Below are 14,762 nucleotides of genomic sequence, written 5' to 3'. Positions count from 1 at the left end.
GATGGAAAGAAAGCAGGGATAAAATAGCTGTTGGTTTGCTGGCTCTTTGCAATTGCAGGGGAAGTTTGCTAATTTTTCTTCTAAATAAAAGAAATGTGTGTGTGCATTTTAGCACTGAAGGGACACAGTGCACCGTGAAAAGAAAAGAAGTTTGAAGTTGAAGGGCAGATTGTCATGTCACTAGCATCATTGTGTACTTCAGTCATTTGGTGTCTGTAACACTCCCATAGTCATATCCTCACTGCCCTCATAACTCTTAAGAGAAAGCCCTAATTGAGGGCACATTTCTGAGCAACTCAATATTGTGGAGTTTTTTCAATCATTTGAATCCTCTGGTCATTTTGCACACTTTTGGATTGCTTTTTCTAAGTGTAACTCTGATACTGTGAAGCATGAATGTAAAATGTGTCCCTGAATATTACACTTCCATTGTAACAGTTTTACTCATGAAGGGGGCAGTGGTAGCTGCAATTTCAAGAGAGGTTCGCTGCCATGTACTGTGTTAAAACTGAGTAACACAGTTCAAGTGCAACAATACAGTTTGGGGAAATATTCCTTTGGTTATTGAGAAGTCAATTTTCAGCTTAGGCAGAGGCACCTGTCCTTTTAAAATCTGTGTGGGGCTGATGGGAATTGGAGTCCAATAACTTTGGGAGGGCCACGGGTTCCCCATTCCTAATGGAAAGCATGGGTTCTTAGTTCAGGATGAAATCTTTGAAATTCTACAAAAAGTAGGGTAAAAAGAGGGTTTACAGACCCCTATCTGTTGTATCCCTTTTTAAGGGAATATAAAATAAACTAGGGTGGGTCATTAGTCTATCATGTCTCCTTCTGTGTGTAGTTAATTATTATTTTGACATCATCCTTAGGGTTTTGTTTTGTTTTGTTTTGCCCCTTCCTCTTAATTAAGCAACAAGAGTAAAAATGTTTTTAGCATTTTTATTATTTAATAATATTTGCTTATAAGCAGCTAGCAATAACAAAATGCAAATAAGCTTGGCTTGTTTGTAGTCAGATCTGTCCCCCTCCATTCAAAGCAGAGCAGCTAAAGAAAGCGTTCAAAATACTTGAAAAAGTAACACATTTCCAAACAGGTGATTGAGGGCATAAGGCAGCTCAGCTAATTGATATCAGTTATAAGTATAAACAGGAGCAAAAGTAAAAAGCTATTCAACTTCTATAATTTATAATATAATACCACATTTAAGTCAATAAATATAAAAAAATCACGACACGGCTTTTGGCTTCATCAATCACTTTCCCTCTTTCTGAAGATGGCCTTGGAAAAAAGAAATTTAAAGGCTCAAGGTACATTAAAAGTCAGCTAATATAATATTCAGACCCATATATGAAGACATTTTGAAGAGGATTTTATTTTGATTCCTTATGCTGTTTCCTATATCTTATAGAAAGGTCTATCTATTTTGTCAGAGATCTTTTAAAAAGCATCTCACTCACCAGTACAGAGAAAAAAATCCATCCATTTTTTAATATTGCTAATGTGCACATTACTTTTTTTGAAATGGAAATACAATAACATGTGAAGTTTTCATATTCATTACTCATGTTGTGTTATGCAGTTTTACTATTTGTTGAATGCACATCTTTATTATATGAGTGCTCGTGAAATGATTTCACTGCTCCGCACTGAACTCGTATTCTAGTCCAGTTCCTGAACCACAGAAACTTACTGCGTTTCAATTCTTGTTCACCTAAGTCAATCACTGTGTCACCATCCATTTGTTCATCTTCAACAGGTTGTGGTGGTTGATCACCAACTTCCCACAGGAACCCCAGGAACCTATTTGGAATATATACAATCAGCTGCCCCCATAGCAATGTTCCTAGGCCAAAGAAGATTGACCATAGCCACTGCTCTAGTGTAAGACTTGCACAACTAAAGGGCTTCCCTCCGAGCTGAACAATGATTAGTTGTGTAATCAATGTTCCCACAAAAACACAACAAAAAATGGAATTTGTGAATATTCCTGAAAAAACATTCCTTTCCCCATGAATCTTGCGCGCATTGACTTCATTAAAAATCTGCATCATTACAAATGTGTTAAAAACAATAGTGTAATGCCGGGTAGGTGGGGCATGTAGTGGTGCAATTCGTCCATTTTCAATATCAAAGAATTTTTCACCCACAAAAAGAAGTGCAAAGACAACTACAAGTTGATAAATAGCATGAAACATAATATTTTTTAACATTGTACGGGAAATAAGAGGTTTATTTCTGCCATAAGGCTTTCGTTCCAGCAGAGTCTCTGTTGGCTTTTCTGTTGCTAGAGCAAGAGAAGCAAGTGTGTCCATAATGAGATTGACCCACAGCATCTGAACAGCTTTCAGAGGTGAATTCTGGGTGACTGCTGCTCCAATAAAAGCAACTACCACTGCTACTACATTAACAGTAAGCTGAAACTGAAGGAATTTGGAAATGCTGTCATATACATTCCTACCCCACATGACAGCTTTGACAATGCTTGAGAAGTTGTCATCAGTAAGAATTATATCAGAAGCTTCTTTAGCTACATCTGTTCCAGCAATACCCATTGCAAAACCAACATCAGCTTTTTTTAATGCAGGCCCATCATTTGTACCATCACCAGTTACTGCTACCACTTGCCTTTGTTCTGTGATATTGCTGTTAATGATCCCTTCTACCAAGTTGTACTTGTCAGCAGGTGAGGACCTTGCAAGCACACGAAGCGTAGGCCAAATCTTGTCAATAAGCTCTTGTTTAATCTGTCCATCTGGACCACGTATTAGTCTATTAAACTCATGCCCCTCTAAGCACTCAAAGTTCTCCCCGGGTTGCAGAATTCCACATTTTGCAGCTATTGCACGAGCTGTGTTAATGTTATCCCCAGTAACCATACGTACAACAATACCAGCTCTCTGACATTTTCTTATTGCGTCAGGAACCTCAGGTCTTACTGGATCTTCAATACCTACAACTGCAATACAAGTCATGTCACTGAAAATATCATCTTCTTTGTCCCAGTTTGGTCCTGAGCCGGCTGGGAAATCTTTGAATGCTAGACATAAGGTGCGAAGTCCCCCAGAGGCCATTTGTGCAATTACATTTTTTATCACATTTTCCTTCTCTTTTTTGGTAAAGGATATAGGTTCCCCAGCAGCATCCAGTATATGGGTGCATTTTTGAAGAAGTATTTCAGAAGCACCTTTGCTAAAGAGTTGATAACTCCCATTGGGGTTTTCCAAAACTGTGCTCATTGATTTCCTTTCAGAATTGAAGGTATATACCTTAAACAATTTCTCTTCTGGTATCTTAGTCCTCATAGCCTTATAATCCTGCTTTAATTCCACAAGCAAGCCCAGTAAAGCACACTCAGTCTTATTGCCAATTTGAAGAGCAAGGCCTCCTTTTTTGTCAGGAGGCAGTATTTTCGAAGTATATGCACAGTTTAAAGAAATACTTTTAAGCAAATAATTCAGCATGGTTGGATGAATTAATTTAGGTTCAGGAACATGTTTATAATGTGTGCCAGCAATTAAAATTTCGACTACTGTCATTCTGTTCATGGTTAAGGTTCCTGTTTTATCTGAACAAATTGCTGTTGCATTACCCATAGTTTCACAGGCATCCAAATGTCTCACTAGGTTATTATCTTTCATCATTTGTTTCACAGAGTAGGCAAGTGAGATGGTGACTGCAAGTGGAAGGCCCTCTGGTACTGCTACGACCAAGATTGTAACTCCAATAATAAAGAACGTCACAATATATTGTATATAAACGGGTGTACATTCAGCAGTCCAAGTATGCTTCTCAATCACAAAAGTTTGAACGAAAAAATAGACTATAAGAACAGTAACAGTGATTATAGACATTGCCAGCCCTGCTTTTCCAATCTGAACAGCCAATCTTGTGAGTTTTGCTTGTAGAATTGATTTTTCTTTTTTGTGTTTTGAAGTTTGTTCTTTTTCCTTTGTTTCGTTTCCAGCAGTTTTATGAGGGTTGGCTGGCTTTTTATGATTTGCTTTCTCATTATCTTCTCCAACTCCAAGTAAACTGAGGATAATTCCTGTTTGCGAGTTTAAACCTACAGCTGTAATAACCATTTTTCCAGAGCCTTCCATCACATGGGTACCTGAAAGCAACATGGGGTCCTCTGTCAAAGACTTCTTGACATGATCTGATTCCCCTGTGAGGCTGCTCTCATCAATTTTTAGATCATGTCCTTGAAGGAGCAAACCATCAGCTGGCAAAAGGTCACCGTATTTGATTTGTGCAACATCCCCAACCACTAACTCAGCTACTGGCACCTGTACTGACTCCCCTTTCCTGATGACAGTAAATTTCTGTTCCTTTTCAATGCGCGCCTGCAACCCCCTGAATTGTTTTTCCTTACTCCAGTCATTGAAAGCTGTTACCAACACTACACAAAGTACTGATACAAGTATTGCAAATCCTTCAATCCAGTCAGCCTCCGCTTCTTCTTCTTCATCTCCAAATTCATTTGCATGACATTCTGCAACACTTCCTCCTGGATCATAAAAAGAAAGTCCCAGTGATATAATGGCTGCAATTTCTAAGATGCATAATGTCGTATCCTGCAGTGCTTCCCACATTAATTCCAGGAAAGTTAGGGACTTTTTAGGAGGTATAAAATTCTTTCCAAATGCAGCTTTCCTTGCATCTATTTCTGATTTGGAACCAAGTATCCCAAGTGTGGGGGAAGTATTCAGCATTGCACAGATTTTAAAGATGTCACCATAAAGTTCCTTTATTTTCTTTACTGCATCTTTCTTTCGAAATTCCATCAAATGTTGCAACTCTGGGAGAGTGATCTTAAAGTCTGTTGCCTCAAAGTTGACTGGAGTCACCATCATCCTGCCTTCCTGCAGTTTACAATAACAACCCAGAAACTTTTAATAGCATTAAAACAGGGTTAGAGACATATTTTATTGCATTTACCTAAAAAAGGCACTTCTTACAATAATAAAAAGGGCAAACTTTTTAAAAATGGGACAGAGGAAACGAAACGCTTTCTTTTACCATTAGCCCTAGAATGAGGTGTAGCTAGGTGTATCACAAAAACAGGAAAACTATGAGCTTCTCCACAGCTTTGTAAACCCTCCATTAACAGGTGAGGTCAAGGACTCAGCTATACAGCTGCAGATAAAACGTTTTGAATGTGTTGTAAAGTGCAATATACAACTGTGACACTAGATGACGACTGTGAGCTATAGCAAATTCAATGCATTTTTCAAAACGATTTTAAAAAAACTTTTTCACAAATCTTTAACATGTGTGTAGATTCCACGCAAATGTACTCCAACAGTGATTTGTGTCAGTTTTCCACAACACCATGTTCCAGATCAGGCTTCCTGAAACTCGGCCCTCCAGATGTTTTGAGACTACAATTCCCATCATCCCTGACCACTGGTTCTGCTAGCTAGGGATCATGGGAGTTGTAGGCCAAAAACATCTGGAGGGCTGAGTTTGAGGAAGCCTGTTCCAGATGCTTCTCAAACACAGTAAGTTTTGATTTGCCATATGTTTCAGTGACCTCTCCTAAATCTAGTAAAAAAATAATGTTAATATTTTAACAGCTTTGGGGACAATTATACCCGTACTGGAATGAAAGAAAAACTGCACTACTAAGAGATGGAGTGATCCTGAAAAATGCTGTTAAATATTTTAGTTATTCTTTATGTATGCAGATGCTCAGATCAGATTCTTTCCATTTCTTGTGAGAAAGGAGCAGAGGGAAACTGACTTATCTATTGCAATAATACACAATTTACTTATTTCACTTAATATCACTACACATGGTATTATGGTTAGTAATACCCCACAGGTTTACAATGCCCTTCCCACAATCAATTAGAATGTTCCTTGTGTTTTTTATATTATCAGTTTTTTATATATTGAGCAGAACATGCTGGCTCTGCTTTTGGGATATTTCTAACTCACACTGTAAGACACTCTCAAAGGTGCCTGTGTCATATGAGAATGTTTCAATCGGCAAGCAGTGTCATATAGTGGAAGATGACCAACACTGCTCAAACTCACAAACCATGGAAAAAAAACACCTGGCTGTCGCAATTCCAAATCATCAAAATCTTTCTGCTTGGTGCATTGAAAACAAACCAGCCAACCAGAAATATCTCCAGAATTCCTTGCGCGTGAATCCAGAAGTGTCAGTAGCAGTATTTTCGGTTTTCAATAAGGTTTGACACTGACTGCTCACCCATGAATGCTTGGGGAGTGGCAGTTTATGGGCGAGTCATGGTGCCAGATTGCCTGGAGCCTAAATCTGGTCTGCACAGCCAGTGACTGAGCAGGCCAGCTGCAGGGTGCCTGATTCAAACAGGCCAATCAGGAGAGAGTGGAGAGGCGTGGTGATGAACGCAGATTTGGTGTGGGACGTCTCCAACCAGGTCCTAACCAGAGATTTAGAATGGGAGCTGTGCCTTGCCTCTGCCTCTCTGATCATCAATGGATTCTCCACCTTGTCTAGGATGGTGTGGCCTGGATAGTGTTGGCTTGACATTGGTATTGAATGTTCAGCTGCCATATTCAGCAGTGGCGTAGCGTGGGGGGTGCAGGGGGGCCCGGCCACACCGGGTGCAACATCTGGGGGTTAGGGGGCGCAAATCCATGGGTTAGGGGGCGCAAATCCATGGGTTAGGGGGCGCAAATTACTTGCCTTGCCCCGGGTGCTGACAACCCACGCTACGCCACTGGTATTCAGAGTCTGGGAGAATATTTTTCTTGCTGACAAATTGGCTGGTCTGTAGGTTTTCGCCTGCCTCATAGCAATTGTCATAATTTATGGTGGATTAGGCATGGGGTTTGAATTTTAGCCAAATGAGTACCCTGTTAAAGGGGTCCAGGAGGATATTTATGTCCTGGAGCCAACATAGGGCTGATGAGCCATAGTACCCTTACCTCTGGCGGTTCTAAGGATAGCGCCCCAGTTTGAGTCATAGGGCAACCTTCCATCCAGAGTAACCCAGCTCAGGCAGACTGGCTGATGCAGAATTCATAGCCAATGCCTTTTCCAAAGCCTGCTTACACCTGTAATCAATATTGTTGTGGCCTATTTCAACACAAGCACTGGTGTCATAAATCTTAATCCTTCCTGGGGCTGTCCCGGATGGCCCACATGCTTCTGTGCCTGGGTATGCAATTGCAAATTATGTGCAAAAGAAGCATGGTGATTCTCCTTTCTTCCATGAATAACCACAAATCCAAGCCTAAGATTGCTCTTTTGTTATAATAAAAACTAAAACTGACTTTGACACCTGTGACCTGATTGTATTCACATATGCTTCACTACACTATCAAATGGTGGTGATTCGCTTAAATGGCTACATGGTTTGGAAGCTGAACAACCCAAAATGGAGTGGAAATCTCAAAGTACATCTCTTCCTCTACATACAGAGCTACATGCCCAAGAATAAAATTAGGTAGAACCACTAGGACCTGCTACCTCTAACACCCAGAAAAGGGGAATGTGCCATGTTTGCAGCCAATGCAATGAAAGCAAATCACTTTGCTACGTTTGCAAGGTCTGCAAAATTATTATAAAACTCATTACGATTATTATTTGTGTGTGTTTTGGATTGAGCTGACAACACCTCTGGCTCTCTTTTACAATACATGTATATGCATGCTTGTATGTGTATGCATGCTTTCATGTATAATGAATATTTATATAGAGATGGTACTATTTCTTTTGCTTTTCTGTGAAGTAGTGATATGGTCAATTTTAGTTCCTCAAAAATGTAATGGGAAATATGCAAACTGGGCCAGGCTACCAGTTCTGTATGAGCAGTAGTTTAATTCAAATGCTAGGCCTGAAAAGGCTTCTTCTCTGAGAATCATTCACAATGAAAATGACTTTTTTTAATAAAAAAAATCACATACCCTTAGATAAAGAAATGGGAGAATCCAGTTGTTCCTTATTCACAGAAATATACCTGGATGGCTGCTGTTCTCTTTCTAGTGGCATTTGCCAAGTTTCAAGGAAATAGGCCTTGGCTAAAATGCTATAATGGCAAAGCAAAAGATTACTTAGCAATAACGATAGTTCTTAAATTGCATTTTTTTTTACAGACAATGCAACAAAGCTAGTCATAATATTACTAATATTCTAGATTATAAATAATTTTTTTATAAGAGAATCTGACCATCTTATTGCTTGAAGTTAAGATTTAAGCTTTTTTCCTAAAAAATCTATCTCATTGTCTTGGTTAGATATTGTTTCATGCTCCCCATTTTCCAAGGGACAGGAAATTTAAGGGATAGCCTTTTATATGCTCAGTTAGACAGTGAGGCAAGAACCCTTTAGATATTTGTAACACCTATTTATTTATAAATAAAACTTGGGTGACAAGGGGTGCTTCCAGACTACCAATATTTTGCTGTTGTATTTCAATCACATACTAGCAAATTCAGGTTGGGCAATTAAAGTGGATTGGGTGTTCTTGTGCAACAAATGCACTTCCAAAAGTAAAAATAGGAACCTGACATTTTGTGGAATGAGACTTGTTTGATGCTGTGTAATATAAATTCCTTGCAAATATTGTGCAAACAAATCATGATGAATTCTCAATCAACAGACCACTTGGAAGTGTCTTATTTCTCAAAAACAATTATATAAAGTGGCAAACATATGCTTTGACTGTACCACTTTGAACTACAGATGGGGGCTCGTATAGTATGCTAATAGGAGTGAGGGGTAAAGGTAAAAGTAAAGGGACCCCTGACCGTTAAGTCCAGTCGTGACCGACTCTGAGGTTGTGGCGCTCATCTCGCTTTACTGGCCGAGGGAGCCGGTGTACAGCTTCCGGGACATGTGGCTAGCATGACTAAGCGAGTGAGGGGTAGAACCCATCAGATTAAAAGTTAGACACTCTTCTTTTTGAAATCTAGTTTTCTATATGCAGATAATTATTTTCTGTGAAGGAGAATTCAATTATGTAAGCTTTGTAAAGCTCTTTTTCTGCCAGTTTAAGGCAAAAACTCAATATATTCTTCCTCCTTCCGTCTTCTCTTTCCTTTCTCTGAACTTTCACACACAGCAGTGTTTATTTGTGTGTGTGGGGGGGTGGAGGTCATAATGTCCTTGGTGCAAAGGAAAAAGGTTGAGTCCACTTCTTGTGGCTGCTTTTGTTTATTTTATTTTAACCCCCCAGATGCATTAATTGCAACAACACATTTAATGTAACCTGTAGTTTGGCCTTTGCCCTCCATCATAGCAGTTAGGGTTTGACCTTAATTTGAAACACTTATCAACTGGTAACCAAGCGCTGTCAGTTATCAAATTACACAAAACTCTAAAGGTAAAGGTAGAGGGACCCCCGACCATTAGGTTCAGTCGTGGCCGACTCCGGGGTTGCGGCACTCATCTCTCTTTATTGGCCGAGGGAGCCGGCGTACAGCATGACTAAGCAGCTTCTGACAAACCAGAGCAGCACACGGAAACGCCGTTTACCTTCCTACCGGAACGGTACCTATTTATCTACTTGAACTTTGACATGCTTTTGAACTGCTAGGTTGGCAGGAGCAGGGACCGAGCAACGAGCTCACCCCGTCGCGGGGATTCAAACTGCTGACCTTCTGATCAGCAAGTCCTAGGCTCTGTGGTTTAACCCACAGCGCCACCCGCTAGCAAGATGATAATTTTCCTTTTCAACCACTGGAAGATTACAATTGTCCCTTAGATAATTTATAGTCCATGACATTTATAACTGAATGTGCATATGTAAAATTCAGACATCTTGAAGTGATGTTGTATGTGTTGAATAATACCTTGTCTGAATGCACTATCATGTGGTAAGAGGATGAAACGTAAGCCCTAATGAAAGGATGTAGGACTGCCCTGCCCGCCACACACCTGTTGTTAATCCACCATCTACCCATACAGTGGTACCTCGGGTTACATACGCTTCAGGTTACAGACTCCGCTAACCCAGAAATAGTACCTCGGGTTAAGAACTTTGCTTCAGGATGAGAACAGAAATTGTGCTTCGGTGGCGCGGCAGCAGCGGGAGGCCCCATTAGCTAAAGTGGTGCTTCAGGTTAAGAACAGTTTCAGGTTAAGAACGGACCTCCGGAACGAATTAAGTACCTAACCAGAGGTACCACTGTATACCCTGACATCCTTGAATTTGGCTGCATGCCTGAAAGCGTCCTGTACAGCTATATGTGCATAGAAGCAGCCACATGGTCAGGATCCCTGTGCAATCATGGTTTGATATCATGGACAGGTGTACAGCTGGAGGCTGCTCACCCTTCCCACCGAAAAGGTGAATGCTTTCATCTCACAGGGCATTCCACTACTGATTTGAAAGCTACCATTCAAAGGAGAATCCACAAAAAACTGATTAATCAGAACAAGAAGGTTGCTTCTGTTCATTGGAATATGAACAGAGGCAATGTACTCATTCCCGTAACAGTTATTATTTCATATGTGTTAGTTGCTTTCTTCTCAAAAATGACCCAAATAACTTTACAGTAAAATCAATCAAAACAAACACAACCAATGCATTCTAAAAAACACAGCTAAAAGACAGGCTTTACAGACCTTACCCCATTAAACAAATGCCTGAAACCCTTTATAATAAGGGTCAAAAGCCAGGCAAAGAGGAAAGTGGAAATTGGTGACTGACTAGGGTGAGAGCTTTATTTCTCAGCCATATGATAACCATATGTGATTGTTAAATGAAGGGTTGGGTGAACGGTGTGAGGTTCTTATTTGGGTTGGTGTAGTCCTAAATTAGATATGATTTTAGTCTCACTGTGAGGCTGCCAGCATTTTAGTATATTCTCCCTGTTTCATTTCTGAAGAGCAAACTGGCATCATCAGGAGTAGTTTAAAAATATTGATACAGGACAACAGAACTGGCAGGCTAATGACTTTCAGCAGCAACCAAGTATGTATGGTCTTTTTGTATATGTATTCAGGGGATTGTTGGGGTTGGCAACGGTTAAGAGTGAAGGAAAGGGTGTTCGCATGTGGGTTTGTTTTTGTGTGGGTGAAAGTGCAGGTAGATTGAGATATGGATGGTTAGTAGGTACTGGATAGTGAAATCCTCTTTTATAGATTTTGATGCTCTTATTGTTTTCTACACTATATTTACATTTGCTTGATTTCCTTGTGGCTTGCTTTGCACTTTATAAGTGGTATATAAATGGTAGTAGTAGTAATAATAACAACAACAATATACTACTACTATTCATTTCATTTCTATACCACTTTATACTTTTGGGCGGGGAATCTCAAAGTTGTCTACAGTCTGCATGAAAACATTAAATTATATAGTATACATCACTGAAGGTAGTTAAATATGTTGCTTTGAGTGTCTAACAAAAAACTAAAATATCTTAAAAGATTTTTATTTTATTTTAAAAAAGCATTACAAAGGAGATCAAGTATAGAATGCTGATAGCCTGACTTATTCTAAACAGTGTTTCCTCCAAAACTTTCTATAGCCCATCTGAAGACACAATTCAACCTGCTGCTATAAAATAAAATGTCACCAAAAATTGCTTTAACAACAAAGGCTGGAGCAAGCACATATAGCTCTCCCTATAGCCTGGAGCTAGATGTTTTTAATAGGGCAAATCCAATTGAGTCCCTGGATATCTTTACTCAGACTCAAGTTCTACTGATGTTTAATAGGAATTACTTCCTAGTAAATGTAATTAGGATTGCACTCTTCATTCTATAATATGTACAGGCTGGTAGGCACCATTTTAGTGACTATGTACGCCTCTCCCAGCTGATACATTCTGCCTGTATCCAATTTCACTCAAATTTATTTCACCATTTTCCATACATTCCTGAACTCTTTTCTCCATAAAAATCAAGCAAAATGTTCTAGTAAAATATTTTCATAGGCAACTTATTGTCAATAGCAGTCTCTTAGCTTGTTTACATTTTTTCAAAAACAACGAATCTATAAGGTCTAAAGTTGCAGATTACATACTCCTTGTTTGTATTCACAAATTCTTTAGATTATCTTCTATGTCTTCCTCCAAAGGAGAAAGGCTCCAAAGGCTCTTATCTTCATTTTTCTCCATTTCCACATATAGAGACAAAGGTATTGCAAGATGGTTGAAAATCAACTTGTTATACTTTCCAGTATTTGTAAGCAGTCAGGGAATATTAATAGACAAACTTGGAAATGGGTATATCTGACTTCTCAAAGGTAAACACTGTGGCAGGGGAAGATCAGTCTTATGTCCTTTTCTACTAAGTACTAGATAAAATAGTCAAATCAAACACACAAATCATTATGTTCTGCTTTGTTTTTAGCTAGGGAGGGAGGGGACAGCCTAGCATGCTAATGTGCCTTTAACAGCATCTTGATATGTGGAATTTGGCAGATTAAGCCAGCATTATCACCTGGTAATGTCCAACTATAACATGGATGAGTCTAGTTTAAATGGAAGAATTTTCTAGCTGCCGTACCTTGTAAACATCCGAAGCTGTTTTTTTTCCTGGTAGGGCTCCTGTGTCTTTAACAGCTGCTTGGCTGGCAGAAATTTAGCAAGCAAAGCTTTCCCCTCATTTCACCTCCATACTGGAAAAACTTCACCAACTAAGTTTCTGCCTGTCAGGCAGCAATAATAGGCTTGTCAGAAAAAGTTGTTAGCTTATTAATCGCCTGCACCTTACACAGCATCCTTAATTATTTAAACCACTGTACAATGCGAACCTGCATTTTTCCTTCTGTTCTTTTCTAGTTCCCTGTTCCCAACTCAGCCCTAGCTCAAGACTTGCAGCAATACTTTGACCTAGCTCCAAGGTTCAAGAAAGACTGTAATAGCTCTATATCTCAGCCTCTTTCATTTCCCCATATCAACCAGTAACTGCTCAAAGTGACAGTTAAAGTAAGATGGGAGCTGGAATCAGAACACTTCCATCAACCAATGACATGTGGCTTATGGTTACATTTCTTTTAGTTCTGACTCTGTTTGATACCCACATGCTTATAGGGCTTGTTTCTTGGACCAAATCAAGGTGCTGGTTTGGGCCTTTAAGCTTGCTATTCTGGAAACAGGGTATTTTATGTACTACCTTATCCCATATGAAATGACCCAATGTTAGGCAGAAGAGAGGATTTGGTCTTTACTATGGTTGCCAGTATGGTGTTTCCACAAATGAAACTACACTAATGGGAGAAGCTACAATTGGTGGACTTTCCTCTTTTGGGCTGCTTTTACAAGTCCAAGGCCTTATGTAGGGCCTGGCCATGGCACTTAACCCCTCCCCCCTTCATTCATGGGATGAAGGTGCATCCTGCACATTTTTGTCAGGTGAGGCTTTTCTAGATATGCAAAAACTTTAAGCAGCAGTGATAACTTACAGAATTCACTTTCACAAAATGTGATGACAGTCACCAGTTTAGGTGGCTTTAAAAGTGGATTAGGCAAATGAAAGAGGATAAGGCTATCATTTGTTACTAATAATGATGGCTATACTCCAGGAACAGATACATATTAAATTCCAAATGCTGGAGATCATGAGTGGGGTGAGTGCTGTGGTGCTTCCTATAGGCATCTGGTTGTCCACTCTGAGAACAAGACACTGGACTAGACAAGCTTTTTGCTTGATCCTACCAGGCTCTTTTTATCTTTCTTTACAAAGTTATGGAAAAATGGCACCAACTAAATTTCTTTGTGTTTGGTAAATGATAAAAGTTGAGAGCCCTGCAAGAAAAGCAATGTTGGTAGCCCAATGAGATTTGTGTGTGTGTGTGTGTGTGCGCGCGCGTGGCAGAAAGGGCCTATCCTGCCTGCTGGACTTCTTGTGAGTGTTTTCTTTAATATGTCATTGATGCAGCAATAGGGCATTAGAGGTAGTTTTATACTGGACCATCCATACATCATTCCTCTTTATTACTTCTGGTGATGCTTACCCAGAGTTACCATATTGTTCTGAATTGGGGTGGGGACGGACTTCCGGGTTGGCGCCATCGCCGAATGGCGGACTCCCTCCGAGCTCCAGAGGGAGCCTGCTGGGCAGGGGTTGGGTCCTGCCGCGCCGGCGACGCGGGGACCCTCAAAAACCATGGGCGGTGATGCCCATGGACTTGGTAACTCGGCGGGCACCGTTTGCGCCCCCCCGACCTGCGAAGGAGCCTTTTTAAAGGCTGCAGAGCAGGTGACGGGGTGTGTGTGGTGCTATGAGTCCACTGCTTCCCCTGCCTAGCGAAGCCGCATGCCATTCGACGGAGAGCACTGACTTCTTCTTTTGAAAATTTGGATTAAAAAGAACAACCCGTGAGTAAATTTATCGGACTTAAAAGGAAAAATTTGCTTTACGGATTTGGAGCGAGCGGGGGAGGTGCAAAAAGGAAGTCCGCCCCCCCTGTTGTAGATGATTTAACGCAAGGATTTGACAACTAAGATCGAGAGAAGAATCTGTTTATTTGAAAAAAGTTATTAATTTCACGAAGGGAAATTACAAGTAATTGTGCTGGAGGAGAAGAGTGGTTTGTGAGAACTAAAGTGTAACCCCCCGGGAACCGGGAGCGATCCGTTATGAGAGGCTGGTGAAGAGATATAGAAATTTTGACAGCTGTCAAAGTAGCTGTCAAAGTGGGAGAATAAAAAACAACTTTGTTACGATGACTTTGCTGGTTAGATTCGTTACAATTTGGATATAAATTACTGAAAACAAGGGTAACAAGTTAATTTGACTTTTGGGTGTGATCTGGAAGGAAACTAAGTTACCATAATCCCTCTAGAGGGAGTTTTGGGACATTGCAAGAATGGC

At 40.1% G+C, this 14,762-nt stretch overlaps 1 protein-coding gene and 1 pseudogene across 2 annotated transcripts in view; one reads left to right on the top strand and one right to left on the bottom strand.

The window, feature by feature from the left end:
• Positions 1–925: 925 nt before the first annotated feature.
• LOC307217478 (plasma membrane calcium-transporting ATPase 1 pseudogene) lies at positions 926–8,024 on the bottom strand (annotated as a pseudogene). Its single transcript, XR_013844014.1, has 2 exons — positions 7,901–8,024; positions 926–4,863 (listed from the first exon to the last, which is right to left on the bottom strand). The product of XR_013844014.1 is annotated as a plasma membrane calcium-transporting ATPase 1 pseudogene (transcript).
• A 4,969-nt stretch (positions 8,025–12,993) lies between these two features.
• Positions 12,994–14,762, top strand: part of CTNNA3 (catenin alpha 3) — a 566,819-nt gene continuing 565,050 nt past the window's right edge. Inside the window, exon 1 of the mRNA XM_079975614.1 lies at positions 12,994–13,300. The gene's annotated coding sequence lies outside the window, so the exon portion shown is untranslated. The remainder of the gene's footprint in view (positions 13,301–14,762) is intronic.

The sequence above is a fragment of the Podarcis cretensis genome (genome assembly GCF_951804945.1).
Source record: "Podarcis cretensis genome assembly, chromosome: 5".
Lineage (NCBI taxonomy): Eukaryota > Metazoa > Chordata > Lepidosauria > Squamata > Lacertidae > Podarcis > Podarcis cretensis.
This window is presented reverse-complemented; position numbering and strand designations above follow the sequence as displayed.